Raw genomic sequence first — 15,446 nt, 5'->3', positions numbered from 1 at the left:
GCACCTGGGTGGCTCCGTCGGTTAAGCATCCGACTTCAGCTCAGGTCATGATCTCGCAGTTCGTGAGTTCGAGCCCCGCGTCGGGCTCTGCGATGACAGCTCAGAGCCCGGAGCCTGCCGCGGATTCTGCGTCTCCCTCTCTCTCTGCCCCTCCCCTGCTCACGCTCTGTCTCAAAAATAACCAAACATTAAAAAAAAAAAAAAGAATTACTGAGATTGTAAACTGAATAAATGGGCACTACCGAGAGATGGCCCTAACATAATTTGGTGTCATTCCAGAGCTGCTTTTATTTCTTCTTCCTTTTAGAGGCGACAGCACCTCATTTCTTCTTCCTCTTAGAGGCGACAGCACCTCTTCCCCAAGACAGGATATCCAAGAACACTGTATACACACTCTGAAAAATCATGCTTACAACTGTCACATGAAAGAATTTACAAAGTTACATTTCCACACTGTTTTGGCTTCCTCCACATCCTGACAATAACCAGACTATATGTTTCACTGGTTCTGAAGCCATATATAAATAATAGAATGATATAAAGAATAAAACAAACTGCTTTCCAAAAACCGAGTCTGTAAATCACACAGCACAGCACATTTTGCTCCTAAGACATCTAAACTCTTCCTGGGTGCCAGTAATATCCACCCACAAAAGAGTCACTGAATTAATTTTGATAAAGACTGGCTAATCTTACATAAGGTAATTGCTGAAAGAAGGGCAAAAAAGGAGAAGCCCTGGGAATATTACTTCGAGGAGTGTATCATAGATGAAGTTAATGGCACCACAGGAAAAGAGGGTGGGGGTTAAACAAGCAATAGAAAAAATACTGTCTTCTGAAGACCCAAACAATGAGGAGGATTGAAATCAATGTTGGTATTTGACGGACCACTGTGTGCTAAGTCATTACCGGTAACTCTACCTGGCTGAAATTGAAGGTCATGTGGTTTAGGTTAGTATTGTTTAAGTGTTTTTATTATTATTGTTGTTGTTATTATTATTATAACTCTTTTATGAAAGTATTACATACATACATAAAGTGTGAAAATCCTAAGTGTTCAGCTCATTGAATTTTTACAAGACAAATACTCCTAAGTTATCACACCAAATCAAGAAATAGATTATTACCTTCAATCATAAAATACCCTCTTATGCCCCTCCACCTCAATACCTTACTCTCTTCAAAGACCGTAAATCGCCTGTTTTTGAAGCTTATGTAAATGGATCATGAATTATATATTCTTTAAAAAAATTTTTTTGTTTATTTACTTTTGAGAGGGAGACAGAGACAGAGACAGAGACAGAGAGACGGAGCGTGAGCAGGGGAGGGGCGGAGAGAAAGGGAGACACAGAATCCGAAGTAGGCTCCAGGCTCCGAGCCGTCAGCACAGAGCCTGACGCAGAGCTGGAACCCACGAACCGCGAGATCATGACCTGAGTCAAAGTCAGACGCTTAACCCACTGAGCGCCCCAGGTGCCCCTATGAATTATATATTCTTTAGTGTCTGTCTTCTTTTGCTTAACGTTACTTCTCTGAGATTTATATGGGTTGTTGCATGTTGATGATCCTCATTCTTTTTAGACCTTCATTCTTTTTCATTGTTATATGGTAGTCAATTTTGTGAATGTGCCGCAGTGTATTTATCCATTCTACTGCTGATGGACACTTGGGTCGTTTTCAGCTTTGTACTCTTACAAATAACGCTATTTTAAATGTAATCGTACTTGCCTTTTGGTGTACATTTTCGTGCATTTTGGCCACAGGTATAACCAGAGGTAGAATTTCCAGGTAATAAGGGATGCATATCTTCAACGTTAGTGAATAGTGGTAAACAGTTTTCAAAGTGGCTGTGCCACTGCCACTGGTGGCTTATGACAGTGCCACATGCCCTTCACCTTCAGTGGCTGTCTTTTACGTTTTGGCCATCTTCATTGGTGTGTAGTGGCGAAACATGGCTTCTCTGATGACTAATGAGGCTACACGGCTCTTCAAATGAATATTGTCCACTGGGACAGCACCTCCTCTGTGAAGTATCTGCTGAAGTCTGCAAGGTTTAAATTTGCTGGGGTGATTTCACTTTTCTCTCCTTTCAGGTGGAAAGCTTTTTGTGTGTATAAGACCAACTCTGAGCAGTCCTGTGACAAATCCCACACTGCTTTCTCAGTCCTCGTGGCTCTGTCAAGTAGGTCTTATTTAAACCTCCTCCCCCCCCCCCTTCTTTTTTATCAATAAGAACACCGGGTCCCAGAGATGGAAAATAAGTGATCAAGGCAATGCAACTCATAATTACTACAGCTAAGATTTAAATCCAGGGTCTTCCTTCAAGTTTCTGATCTTTTCACTTGGAGTCTTGAATCCGGGCCAAGTTGTCATAACAAAGAAATAAAATCTGATACACCGTGAAGGCTACTCAAGGGAAACTATTGGAAAAGTATATTTGCATCTGTTCCCAACTGTCTTTGAAACAATACTCGACTGAGGAGAAGAGTCACTCATAACAGTAAAGGCTCAGCCAAGCAACTCTTGCAGAACCACGGGATAGAACTGCAGACTATCAGAAACAAGGAGACTTTAGCCATATACATTATGACGTCACTCATTCGTTGCACAGACTTGAGTGTGTGATTTTGGCATCTGATATTTCTTAACATTATTTATTTTTGAGAGACAGAGCATGAGCATGGGAGGGGCAGAGAGAGGAGGAGACACAGAATACAAAGCAGGCTCCAGGCTCTGAGCTGTCAGCACGGAGCCTGACTTGGGGCTCTAACCCACGAACCCTGAGATCATGACCGGAGCCGAAGTCGGAGGCTTAACCGACTGAGCCACCCAGGCGCCCCTGACATTTCTACAAATCACTAAGTTAAAGTCTGGAACACAAAGTTTCCGCTTCACATTTTTACCTATAAAATTCTCCTGGTGAGAACACATTTTACTAAAACATTCAAAACTGAATAGAGTTAGCTTACTCATCTAGGTGTCCTGGGCCTCTAAATGGATTTCAAACACAGAAGACATTCTTTCAATTTAGATAATGTTTAAATTGAGAAAGAGAGAAAAGGCAGAAAGGAAATCTGTCATGCCATATGAGTGGAAACAGTTGACAGGCCAAATATATGAGGGTTTATTAAGAGATTACCTAATTATAGAACTTTTATTATGCGCATTATTGTAATCATCATGCTATCTGTCTATTTCAAACATGGTTCAAACTGGTGCTCCAGCTTACTGTCAAGACAGATCAAAACAGTTCCATTTGTTGAGCCATCAGAGCATTCAGAATTCTGCAAGACAGAAAGCGACATGGTCTGTACCTTAAAGACAAATCATAAAAATTGAAAACCAGAATTTTAAGTTACTTTATGCCTTTTCTGGCTTTTAAGAGTATACACAAACTTAAGGAGTAAACATTCTATGAGGTTTACATAATGTAATTGGAACATTTTACTATTTATTTTAATGCAAATTAATCCAAAGCTCACAGCAATGCAGAACTAATTGCCCTGCACCTGGAAAGGAGAAATGGCTTCTACTCCGAGTGAGATGTTGCCTCTCCTGGTTTCTGTGTCCTTCCCCATAAGCAAAGAGGACAGACACTGTATCTCTGGTGTCCTTCCAGTTGAAAGCCCACCACCTTTCTATGGTATTATTATTTCTAATTGTAGGAGAGCATGCTAGGATAAGTACTTTGTTGGGGGGGGGGGGGGAGGCTGCCAAAGCAAGACATCGAGTGATTTGCTTGGTTGTTTTTTTTTTTTTTTTAATTTTTTTTTAACGTTTATTTATTTTTGAGACAGAGAGAGACAATGCATGAACGGGGGAGGGGCAGAGAGAGAGGGAGACACAGAATGGGAAGCAGGCGCCAGGCTCTGAGCCATCAACCCAGAGCCCGACGCAGGGCTCAAACTCGCGGACCGCGAGATCGTGACCTGAGCTGAAGTCCGACGCCCAACCGACTGAGCCACCCAGGCGCCCCTCTTGGTTGGTTTTTTAATCATATGTATCTGGGTACAAAATTTGATCTCTGCCTCTCTGCCTGGCTGGGTGATTACAGACAATTAACCTAACCATTAAAGGATCTTAATCAATGAAAGAATGATCCTCGGGAAGTTGGAGGAAATTCTGGGAAGAGACATAATAAAGATTCAAACGGAAGGGAGAAAGCCGTCACACGTATACATACCTCTTCTGCAATTCCCCAAGTAACAGCTCTTGGAAAAACAGGACACACAGATAATGAAACAATATCGAGTACTGGGCATAGACAACTTCCTGTGTGCTACATGCTTTACATATTGAAGAATTTGACACGTGTGTGCATAACACACACAAACAGATATGGGCAGTCTGCCCTCCAATGTCCTCAGCCCCTCCTCTCTGTAGACATATTTTTTCACGTGTTAATTTATTTATTTTGAGAGAAAGAGAGTGGGAGAGGGGCAGCGAGAGAATCCCAAGCAGGATCCGTGCTGTCAGCACAGAGCCTGAAGCAGGCCTTGATCTCATGAACCATGAGACAATGACCAGAGCTGATATAAAGAGTCAGATGCTTAACCCACTGAGTCAGCCAGGTGCCCCTCTCTGTAAACATGTTTAAAGTCCAAGCTGCTTTACATTTCGATACTCATATTCAGACTTCAACTAGTATTTATGCACTACCACACTTGATGCTCGCTTGCTTTTTAAAGCAATGCTGCATGTTTTGTTTTTTTGTTTTTTTTGTTTTTTTGTTTTTTACAATAACAATTTCCGAGGAGCATCCCTTGATCTCTTGCATGTTCTCAGGCAGGTGATATGTGTCAATTTCCTCTTCTCTAAAATGGTCACAATGGTACTTTTTTCACAGAGTTGTTACAAGAGTTAAATAAGCCAATTTTTTAAAAGAACTTAGAACATTGCCTGGCACATAATAAGGACAAGGTAAATATTTGTTACATAAGATAAATCTCCTTTATTGTCATTTAACTTTGCATATTTTGATTTCTTTTCTTGCTAAGTTTTCTTTACGGGAAAAGAACTGTATCACGGGTATTTGTGTTTCCTACAGGAAGGCAGAAAACCAGGCCAAAAGAAAAAAAAGAAAGAAAATGATCTTTTATTGAATAGTTCCAATAAACCAAGCACTGAACTAGATGTTTTTAAAATAAATGTTCCCATTTAATCTTCCAAAGAACGCTGTGCATTTGGTAAGAGTCTTCCTGTTTAAAAAATGAGAAAACAGGATCAAAGAAGATAAGTTTCTTGCCAACGAGGCATAGTAATGTTTCAAAATATAACCTTAAAAGATTTTGCCTTTCATGTGCTTTTGTTCATGTCAAATCTGAGTTTTTAGAATTTCTGGGCTGAAATCTGTTGAACCTGGTGGTAATAATGACAGCTGTCATGCCACCTAGTGCCTGTCATCTACCCACCTACCTATTTAACTTCTATCTAACTACATCTTCTTAAACTAATTGTCATACTCTGTGCTATAAGCTTAGAGTAAACCTATTGGCACTTGTTAAACATAATAAGTGGCATTTCGGAACCTGGGTATCCAGCAAGATACCAATAGATGTCCTCTGAAAACCAGTTCTGTGATCAAAAATGTTTGAGAAACACCAGATTAAGCAAATTTAAACTGGTTGGTTTGTTGCATAATTTCTCAGAAGTTTGAATATCTTGGGGCGCCTGGGTGGCTCAGTAGATTAAGGGTCTGACTTCAGTTCAGGTCATGATGTCGCTGTTGGGGAGTTCCGGCCCCACGTTGGGGTCTGTGCTGACAGCTTATAGCTTGGAGACTGCTTTGGATTCTGTGTCCCTCTCTCTGCCCCTCCCCCCCTCTCAAAAATAAATAAACATTAAAAAAAAGAATTTTGGGTATCTCAATATTGACATATATCTCCTAGGAGGTTAAAAAGCATGTAACCTTGCCAACATGTATTTTACTACAGGATTTTTTTCCCATTCACATCCCACAAGCTACTGGTGTTCAACAGACCACGGTTTAGAAAATTCTGGCTATCTTTTTTTTAAGACCAGACACAATGAGGAAGCACATAAAAGTTGAGAACAAGTTAACACAAATATCAGACCATCAAGAGGAATCTACAAGCCAAAGAACAGCATTTTAATAGGATACTTATAAAAGGAGTTTTTACAGGCCAGTGGCTAGAATCATGCCCAGTTTCTTGTAGAAACACAGTGATATATGTTTAATAATAAATGGGTGAATATGAGTCACTTATTCTGTTAAAAGAAAATGCATCATTATTTCTTTTCTTCATCCAGTATAGATTCAAAGTTACAAAGTTACAGAAAGGAAGCAGACAGAAATAACAAAATACTTCTAAACGTTGGTGTCCTTATTGAAATTAAGTTACTTACACAAAAATTTTTAAAAGGTTGTCTATGCATTGACTTAATAAATATTTGAATATTTATATTCAAAGAAATAAACAAAAAGAAATTCAAATGAAGAAGAGAGAGGATTATTCGTGTAAGGGGCACTAGTACAGAGTCAAGGAACCAGACTCTTGAGAATGAAGACCACATATGCATGTGCACACATGCACACACACACACACACACACACACACAAATCTCAAGCATTTTTTAGAAAAATTTCCTTACTCTCCCAAGGCAAACATTTGAATCTTTTTACTATCTTGATAAAACAGCCATTGCTGAAGGCAGGAGAAAGTATCCATGTGAGGAGATTTTGGGATGGTTTTGAATCATTCAACCACAAATATGCCAAATTTATTTTGGACAACAAGATTGACAGAAGAGAAAGGGAATGAGAAAGGGAGTGTCTTGTGAATTATTTTTTTCCAACACACATCTCTTTCTTCATTCCTCTTTTTTTTTTTTTTTTCCCCTGCTTCCTGCTTCGTTTTTATCCAAGACCTATTTTGGTTACTTCTGAGCATGACTTTCCATGTTTTACTAAGAAAATATGGTGCTTAGGGAAGAAAGAAAGAAAGAAAGAAAGAAAGAGAAAGAAAGAAAGAAAGAAAGAAAGAAAGAAAGAAAGAAAGAAAGAAAGAAAGAAAGAGAAGGGAGGAAGGAAGGAAACAAAGGGAATCAGAAAAATGAGGAAATGGATCAAAGATATTTCTGGTGAAAGATTTCCAGATGAACATTAGAGGTGAAGAACTATATGTAGCACGAAATAACTCCCAGCAATATTCTTAAATTGTGAAACCTTAAACAAAAACTAATAGCAGTAAATGTTGTCTCCTTCTTGATTTCATGGAGCTAGGCACCTGGCTGTGGCCCAGAAGAGATTCTTGGTGGAATATACCAATTAAAACCAATTCATTTGTTCATATTCCTTGTGCACTTTTTCCCTTTTTGCTTCGTAAACAGCAAGGACCCATTTGAGTCCAGCACTTTCTTTTTTGAACCACAACTCCTGGTGCTTTTTCGAGGAGGGTGCCGGGACTGGTTACAACCATTACAGAGAGAAAAGAGGTTAAGAGGGAGTAAGAGCGTGAGTGTAAATGCACGGGCAAAATATAAAAGACTTTCCCGACCGCCTTGAGCTGCTCCATATGTTCCCGTTGTTTAGTGGCAGCCCTCAATAGGGGCACCGTATCTTTCAGTCCCATGGATAAATTTGCTCTGTAAATTAAAACGTTGGCTTGTGCTCCCCTGGTGTTTAAGAAGGTGAGTGATGACCTTGGTGGGAGTATGTTTGTGTAGAAATGTGTCATAAAAGATGATGTCTTGGCCCAAGAAACACAGGGTCCAGGTTTAGTCATTTGTTAAAAAAAAAAAAAAAATACCAGAGTTAAACATAACTAACACATCATGAGAGTAAGGCTCTTGCCAAATGTAACCTTTTTTTTTTTTTTTGAAACTTAAATGTCAGCTTTTACCCCGTGTTTTTAAGGAATATTTTTAGCATTTTCCTTTTAAGAATTTCCCTGCTGATTTTGATCACTTTTTAAGTCACGAGACAAAGCAATGTACATTTTTCACTGACTGAGACGTTAAAATGTTATCAATTGATTATTCTCTCTTTGCACATTTATTGAAGAATTATGGATAAAATTCAATGTGGCGTTTATTTTCTGAAATGATTAGGATTTGGCAGGTTTCATGTATCCATTTAGACTCACTTTGAGGCTTGGACATTAAAAGACTGGTAATAGATTTGAGTGAGGAGTTGCTTTTTTAGCCATATTCTCCCTATCATTTGTGTTACTGGTTTCCATTTTACATGTTTACATACATTTAACAGATACTAAATTATTTGCAAAGTGCCACAGAGCCTGTGCCTGTAGAGACGAAGTAAAATTTCTCATGATTTGAACAATTGCATATTAACATTATAACATTGTATGTTAGCTTACTCTACTGGGATAAATAAAATAAGTAAGTCGATGCCACCTATCCACAGAGTTCTTTGGCAAATCACGTTTTAAGGAACGCCCGAAAGACAAATATCCAAAGCAGACGGGCTTTATCCATCTACATTGCTTCCCAAAAGTGGGTTCCATAACATTCTGCTGTTCTCACACTCACTAGTTAATCAATTTTTTAAGGCAGAAATAAAATCCATGTTTCAGGTTGACAAATAGTGCCATTCAGGTGATCAATTTAACATATTTAAGATGTCACCTATGCCAATAATGTGCTATTTCAGAGGCATGCTATAGATGCACCTTTCATAAATCTGAAAGAAAAAAATGCTAATGATAATTTAAAAAGTGACTAAACACATTACATGCACTGGAAATCTTCAATGCAAGTTTTCCATACATTCACCAAAAGTCGTAGCAGCGCTTCACTATCTCCAAGGAATGCCTAGATCGATAAAGATTCCTCAGGGAAGAACATGAAGTATTATTCTTATCTATAGGAATAGTGAAAAATAACTACCACATTATTTGCTAAGTGCCTGTAAAGATTAAATAAAATTCCCCATGATTTGAAATATGCATATTAACATTATAACATTGTATGTTAGCGTGGTCTAATGGCACAGAAACTCTAATGCAAAACTCAATGAGATGTTTTGCTCAGATCAAAGTTCATGTTCATGGATTCAAAGTGATAGCTGAGAGGCTCACCGAGATTAAAGCCCAACAAGCTTATTTCTAACTTTGGTGATCATGTAAACAGTGCCTTCCTTCTCTGGACCATTCTTTGTTTATTAAGTAGGGATGCTTTTAAATTCACATTCAAATAATACATTTTGGGGGGAGAGGGGAAAGTGGGTGATGGGCACGGAGGAGGGCACTTGTTGGGATGAGCACTGGGTGTCGTATGTAAGCCAATTTGACAGTAAATTATATTTTAAAAATAAACATTAAAAGAATAAAAAAAAATTATAAATAAATAAATAAATAATACATTTTTAACTTACCTTTTAGACTGTCTCTGATAATAAACCGAGGCACCGTCCGCCTTAAGGGGGCATAAATGCAGCTGTAAACTACAGCCATGAAGATAAAGTCATCATCTGAATGGCTTGTCATGCTTTCTTGACACAGAAGTTTCTTTTAAATGCTTTCATTTTATAATAAACTTACCTCAACATAAATTTGAGTCATCATTCTTATGACGAGGGTCTTCTCTGGGCAGCCATTTAATTTCTTTTCCATCATTCATTTTTTGTTTTGTTTTGTTTTTAAGGGGATCAACCGTTTGCAGAACTTGGTTGTCGTGATACTCTTGATACTTCTTCCAGTGGTAAAATTTGGAATCTTAGAAGTGAAATGACCACAGGAATTGACCCATTCCCCAAACTCTACAGTAGGCAGACACCCAACGGATGCAGACCTCCCCATGCAATTATTTTTCAAAAGCATCTCTCAAGTTGCACATTATGGGAATGAGCTCCATCCGTATGCCTGTGCCCGTTGCTCGGGCATGGTAAAGATAGCACAGTTACTGTTGCCAGTCTCCGGATCCAAAACATATGGGGCAACCTCGTTACAGGGAAGGAAATTCTCTTGAAAGGAGACAAACAAAGCAGTTGCTTCCCTTTACCATAGAGATGCATCAATTAGCATTCTGTTAATGAATACAGGGGTGTTTTGTTGTTGTTAGTTCTGTTTTTCTAAGTACTAAATGCAAAGACTATCAAAGTCATCTTTTTGTAACAGCTGATTCTAGTTGAATGTTTTCAGTTTGTTTGTTACAGGATGAACTGGAGAGGTGGACATGAAAGACAGAGTCTTTGTCAAGCCAAAGACACTACAGAAAAAAGAGAAAGTAAGCCGCCCCCCCCCCGCCAAAAAAAAAAAAAACCACGATAGGATGAAAAGCATGCGACAAGTAAATCCGTGTTCAACCACGGTAACATATTACATTCCCCTCTTTTCATCCCATTTTCGCTTAAAAATATATGTTGCAAAATTTTTTTCAATTGTAAATGCTTCCAAAGTAGAACGACAGATGGTTCCCAGTAAAATTTAAAAGGGGCAAGATGGGGAAAATCTGAGTGAGAGCTTTCTCTCACTCTCAAATACTGATGTAGTGATTACTAAGGTAAGGCAAAGCATAAAGGCATAAAAGTTGAAGTATTTTCCTTCGTCGGCCACTTCCTCCTTCACCCTGCAACGTCCATCTATTCTGTTTTTATTGTCTTTTAAAGGAAGGCTCATTTTTTAAACCTTCTTGAATCCTTTTTGATCAGGCGCTCATTACACTGCCCACAGCTACCTGTTTCCAAGACAACTTCTGTGAACAGGCACAGTGGAGTTTCCACATTTTGTGTGAAGCCTAAACTGGTCCCTCAATGCACTGACATTTCCTGAGTAAAGGGTGAAAACAAGAAACTGAGCCCAGCCATTCATTGAAACCGTCAGGTTTCTTATTCAGTTTTACTAAAACATTTGGCTTCCCCCTTTTTTTTTTATTTTTTATTTTTTTATTTTTGGGACAGAGAGAGACAGAGCATGAACGGGGGAGGGGCAGAGAGAGAGGGAGACACAGAATCGGAAACAGGCTCCAGGCTCCGAGCCATCAGCCCAGAGCCCGACGCGGGGCTCGAACTCACGGACCGCGAGATCGTGACCTGGCTGAAGTCGGACGCTTAACCGACTGCGCCACCCAGGCGCCCCTTGGCTTCCCCCTTTTAAGAAGATAAAATTGCACCCTGTTTTGAGATATAGGAACAGGAACCTAATGTCAGATCATTAGACAATTGAATGTTCTGCACCGCGATGTTTTTTCATGGGACCTGTTGGTGATAACTGGTAACATTAGAGCAGGGGTGGGGTGGGTTGCTGGGGTGCTATTGGGAAAAGAACAAGGATACACAAAGAAATTTGCAAGAAACACCTAGAAGAATAGACAGCAGAATTGAAAGCAACTTAAAAAAAAATAATAAAAGATCTGGGGCACGTTGTTGTTCATTTTAATTCATTTTTCATCTTTTGAAAATGTGATTTTGCACTTCTTCAATGTGAGGCAACAGAGTTGTAAAACCTAAACAAAGTAAGTAACACCTAAAACAAAATTTAGCAGATTTGAAGTAATAAAGATCGTAGGAAATATGACAAGAAAAGGAACTGCTGTTTTCTTTCACTGCAAAAACAAACAAACAAAACCCTGAAAAAACAAACAAAAATCTTGGAAATAATTAATGTTATGAAAACTGAGTATCGGGGTGCCTCCGTGGATCAGTCTATTGAGCATCCAACTTCAGCTCAGGTCATGATCTCACAGTTTGTGAGTTCGAGCCCTGCATCGGGCCCTGTGCTGACAGCTCAGAGCCTGGAGCCTGCTTCGGAGTCTGTGTCTTCCTCTCTCTCTGCCACTCCCCTGCTCCTGTTCTGTCTCTCTCTGTCTCTCAGCAGTAAATAAAACGTTAAAAAAAAAAAAAAATTAACTAATTAATTAAAAAAATAAAATAAAAAGAAAACCGAGTATAGGGGCACCTGGGTGGCTCAGTTGTTTGAGCATCTGACTTCGGCTCGGGTCATGATCTCTCAGTTCACGAGTTCGAGCCCCGCGTTGGACTCTGTGCTGACAGCTCAGCGCCTGGATGGAGCTTGCTTCGGATTCTGTGTCTCCCTCTCTGTTCCTCCCCCGAAGAACTGGAAAAGAAAACCGAGTATCAAGATACGTTCAGAAACAGCCTCTGTAATACTCACATTTGTTTCTTTTCCACAACCTAGCAACCAGCCAGGTGAGTAATTCTCTCAAAAGCCACTGCAGGACATGCTGGCATCCCAGGGGTGACAGATTTCCCACGGATACAATACCAGCATTTTTTTTGTTTCCATTTCTCAAGACAGACATATTTCACAGATACGATAGTTTAAAAGCCAAATTCCACTCACATCAATGTTTTCAAACGTTTACAACCTACCACTATGTGTCTGTTAGCAACTGCTGGCGAAGGACAAAATAAATAACTGGCATAAAAACACATTAGCTTCAAAACCTAGCATAAGAATATATGTTTCCATGGGCTCGTAAGTTGAGGCTATAATTGTATGCTTCTCATATAGTCAGAATTCTGCTAGGAAAAAAGTTTCCGGTATGTATGATGGCATATTTCCTGGTGTTCCATGAAGGCCATCACAACTTTGGGGTAGCTATGCATGGCAATGAATTGGGGATCCATTAGCATAAGAATTGTATTAATTTTTTTTATTTAATTATTTTTTTTACTGTTTATTTATTTTTGAGAGACAGAGAGAGAGAGAGAGAGAGAACATGAGTCGGGGAGGGGCAGAGAGGGAGACACAATCCGAAGCAGGCTCCAGGCTCTGAGATGTCAGCACGGAGCCCGACATGGGGCCTGAACTCACCAGTGGTAAGATCATGATCTGAGTCAAAGTCAGATGCCACCCAGGCGCTCCAAGAATAGTATTAATTTAAAGACATGTTCTTTAGGGGCACCTGGGTGGCTCAGTTAATCATCCAACTTTGGGTCTGGTCACGATCTCATGGTTCATGAGTTGGAGCCCTGTGACTGGCTCTGGGCTGATAGCACAGAGCCTGCTTGGGATTCTCTCTCCCTCTCTCTCTGCCCTTCCCCCACTCTCTCTCTCTCTCTCAAAATAAATAAATAAATAAAGTTTTTTAAAAATTAAAAAATACAGACACATTATTTAAAAAAAGATTTATCTGGGACACCTGGGTGGCTCAGTCCATTGGGCGCCCGACTTCAGCTCAGGTGATGATCTCATGGTCCATGGGTTCAAGTCCCACATCAGGCTCTGTGCTGACAGCTCAGAGCCCGGAGCCTGCTTCTGATTCTGTCTCCCTCTCTCTCTGCCCCTTCCTTGCTTGTTCTCTGTCTCTCTGTCTCTGTCTCTCTGTCTCTCTCTCTCTCAAAAATAAATAAACATGAAAAAAAATTTTAAATAAATTTATCTTACTATCCAAATTAATAACAATGATAAAAAAGAATTATCCAATTAAGGAATAATTAGGCATTTGGAGCAAAGTCTCAAAGATCTTGCATTAATTAATGATTTGTACTTTCCTTGGTTACGATCAAAAGGTGTTTTGATATGTTTTCTATCAAGTACTTTGTATTTTGGCACAAAAAGACTGGAATTTAGACTTGGCTAAAAATAATTATTACCTCTGGTATCATGATGTCTTCAGTTTCTTCCTTTTTGATCATTCCTTTGGTTTATGGTAGCAAGCCTAACTAAAATGGATGTGTTTCTCAAAATATTTTTGTCCTTGGAGAGGGGGCCACACTAGGCATTTAATATGGAACATCTTAACAGTATAGAGGATTCAGAAAAGGTCAGCTAGATTGCTGCTTTACAAAACGTGGAGTCAGAGCATCGTATAAATGTGCACATAGTGAATGCACAATAAATGTTCACTGGCAGAAGCAATAAAGTCAGAAACCAGCTAAGTGTCGCAATAAGAAAGTGAGGGACACCTCGGTGGCTCAGTCAGTTAAGCATCTGACTCTTGATCTCAGCTCAGGTCATGATCTCACGGTTTGTGGGATCGAACCCGGAGTCAGGCTCCATGGTGTCAGTGAAGGGCTTGCTTGGGACTCTCTCTCTCTCCCTCTCTCTCCCCCTCCCCTGTTCATACTCTCCCTTTCTCTCTCAAGGTAAAGAAATAAACTTTTAAACAAAGAAATGAGAAAACGGAATGGTGAAATGAGCATAGGCATACCCAAACCACACCCCTCACAAATGCACCTCAGACTACAGTTCCCCGAGGGCCCCTTTCAGTTTTCTTCTGTGCAGTCAGTCTTTCAGCCTGATGAGCAACTCAAAAATAACAGTCTGAAAAGAGTTCAGGCTTTTAGCAAGCAAGTCAAACTCTCTTTCCAAAATTTCCTTTTTCTTTCATTTTCACCCTGAACGTGGGAGGTGTGGCTTTTGCTCTGCATGCAGAGCACACGGGGAGCAACTGTGTGGGCCATATGGAGATCCCTAGGCCAGGGCTACACAAAGAAGAAAAGAAATGGCTTTATCAGGAGAATCCAGCCCTCACCTGCACCGCTCAACGCTCTCGACTGGGCTGGGTTTTGAAATTCAGAAAATAAATTCTGTGTTATCAAAACAGAGGGCAGAGTTAACTCTGGGTCTCCTGACAGCTAAAACTGACCAGTGGTTCAGTCCCACACTGAGAAGCACCAAGAGGGTTCCGATGTGCTCCCCATCTTGTACGCGTACCTTGGGCAGAGTGGAATGCTTGCCCCTCTCTTGGTTTCGCAGGGAACCTGGCAGGAAGCAGCGACGGGCCCACGGGGATGAGGGGTGAGGGGTGCTCCTTTGACCACTAAAGACAGCACAGACAGCCTAAAATTGGCCAAACAGCAAACACTGCACTTCCTCGAAAGTAGTTTCAAGATCCAGAAGTTAGTTTAAGGATACAAGAATACAAAAAATCAAGCTGCTCACCCTTGGAATTTTGCCTCTTCGTTTGGAGGGTATAAATGATACCCTCTTCTCTTTGCATAGTGAACAATTAACTATAAACTAGGGTTGCTGGGTTTGTCTTCTTCCTAGAGGCAATAGGATTTTTCCCCCTTTTCTCACCCTCCATTATAGTAGATATGTCTTAAAGAATAAGCATTCTGATGTAAGCTATGCATTGTGGTTTGTAAAATGCCGCACTGTTTTTACTCAATTCCTTTTTATGCCAGCTTATAAATATGATTGAAAGCATATTCTTAAAATTATTCAAGTTTCATCCTAACATTTTGTTCTCCTTTTTAACTTATCGCTTATAGCCTATGTAACATGATAATCTGTCTATCTGATATATAAGATAGATAGATATGTTTAGCTCCTAAAAACGTTTTCTTCAAATGGATCCAAATGCTGGCAAGGAGACACTCTCTGTCCACATTCAGAAAGTGATTTAGAGCCACAGGAAGTCCAATGAGGTGGCCATACTTTGAAATGGGGGCTCTTTTCAATTTTGACCAAACCAATGAAAAAAATCATGAAAAAAATACATGAGAGAATAGCAGAATTTGATGTGATGAGCACTGGAGGTTGTATGTAAGTGATGAA

Source organism: Neofelis nebulosa, chromosome 3 (assembly GCF_028018385.1).
Source record: "Neofelis nebulosa isolate mNeoNeb1 chromosome 3, mNeoNeb1.pri, whole genome shotgun sequence".
NCBI classification, from domain to species: domain Eukaryota; kingdom Metazoa; phylum Chordata; class Mammalia; order Carnivora; family Felidae; genus Neofelis; species Neofelis nebulosa.
This window is presented reverse-complemented; position numbering follows the sequence as displayed.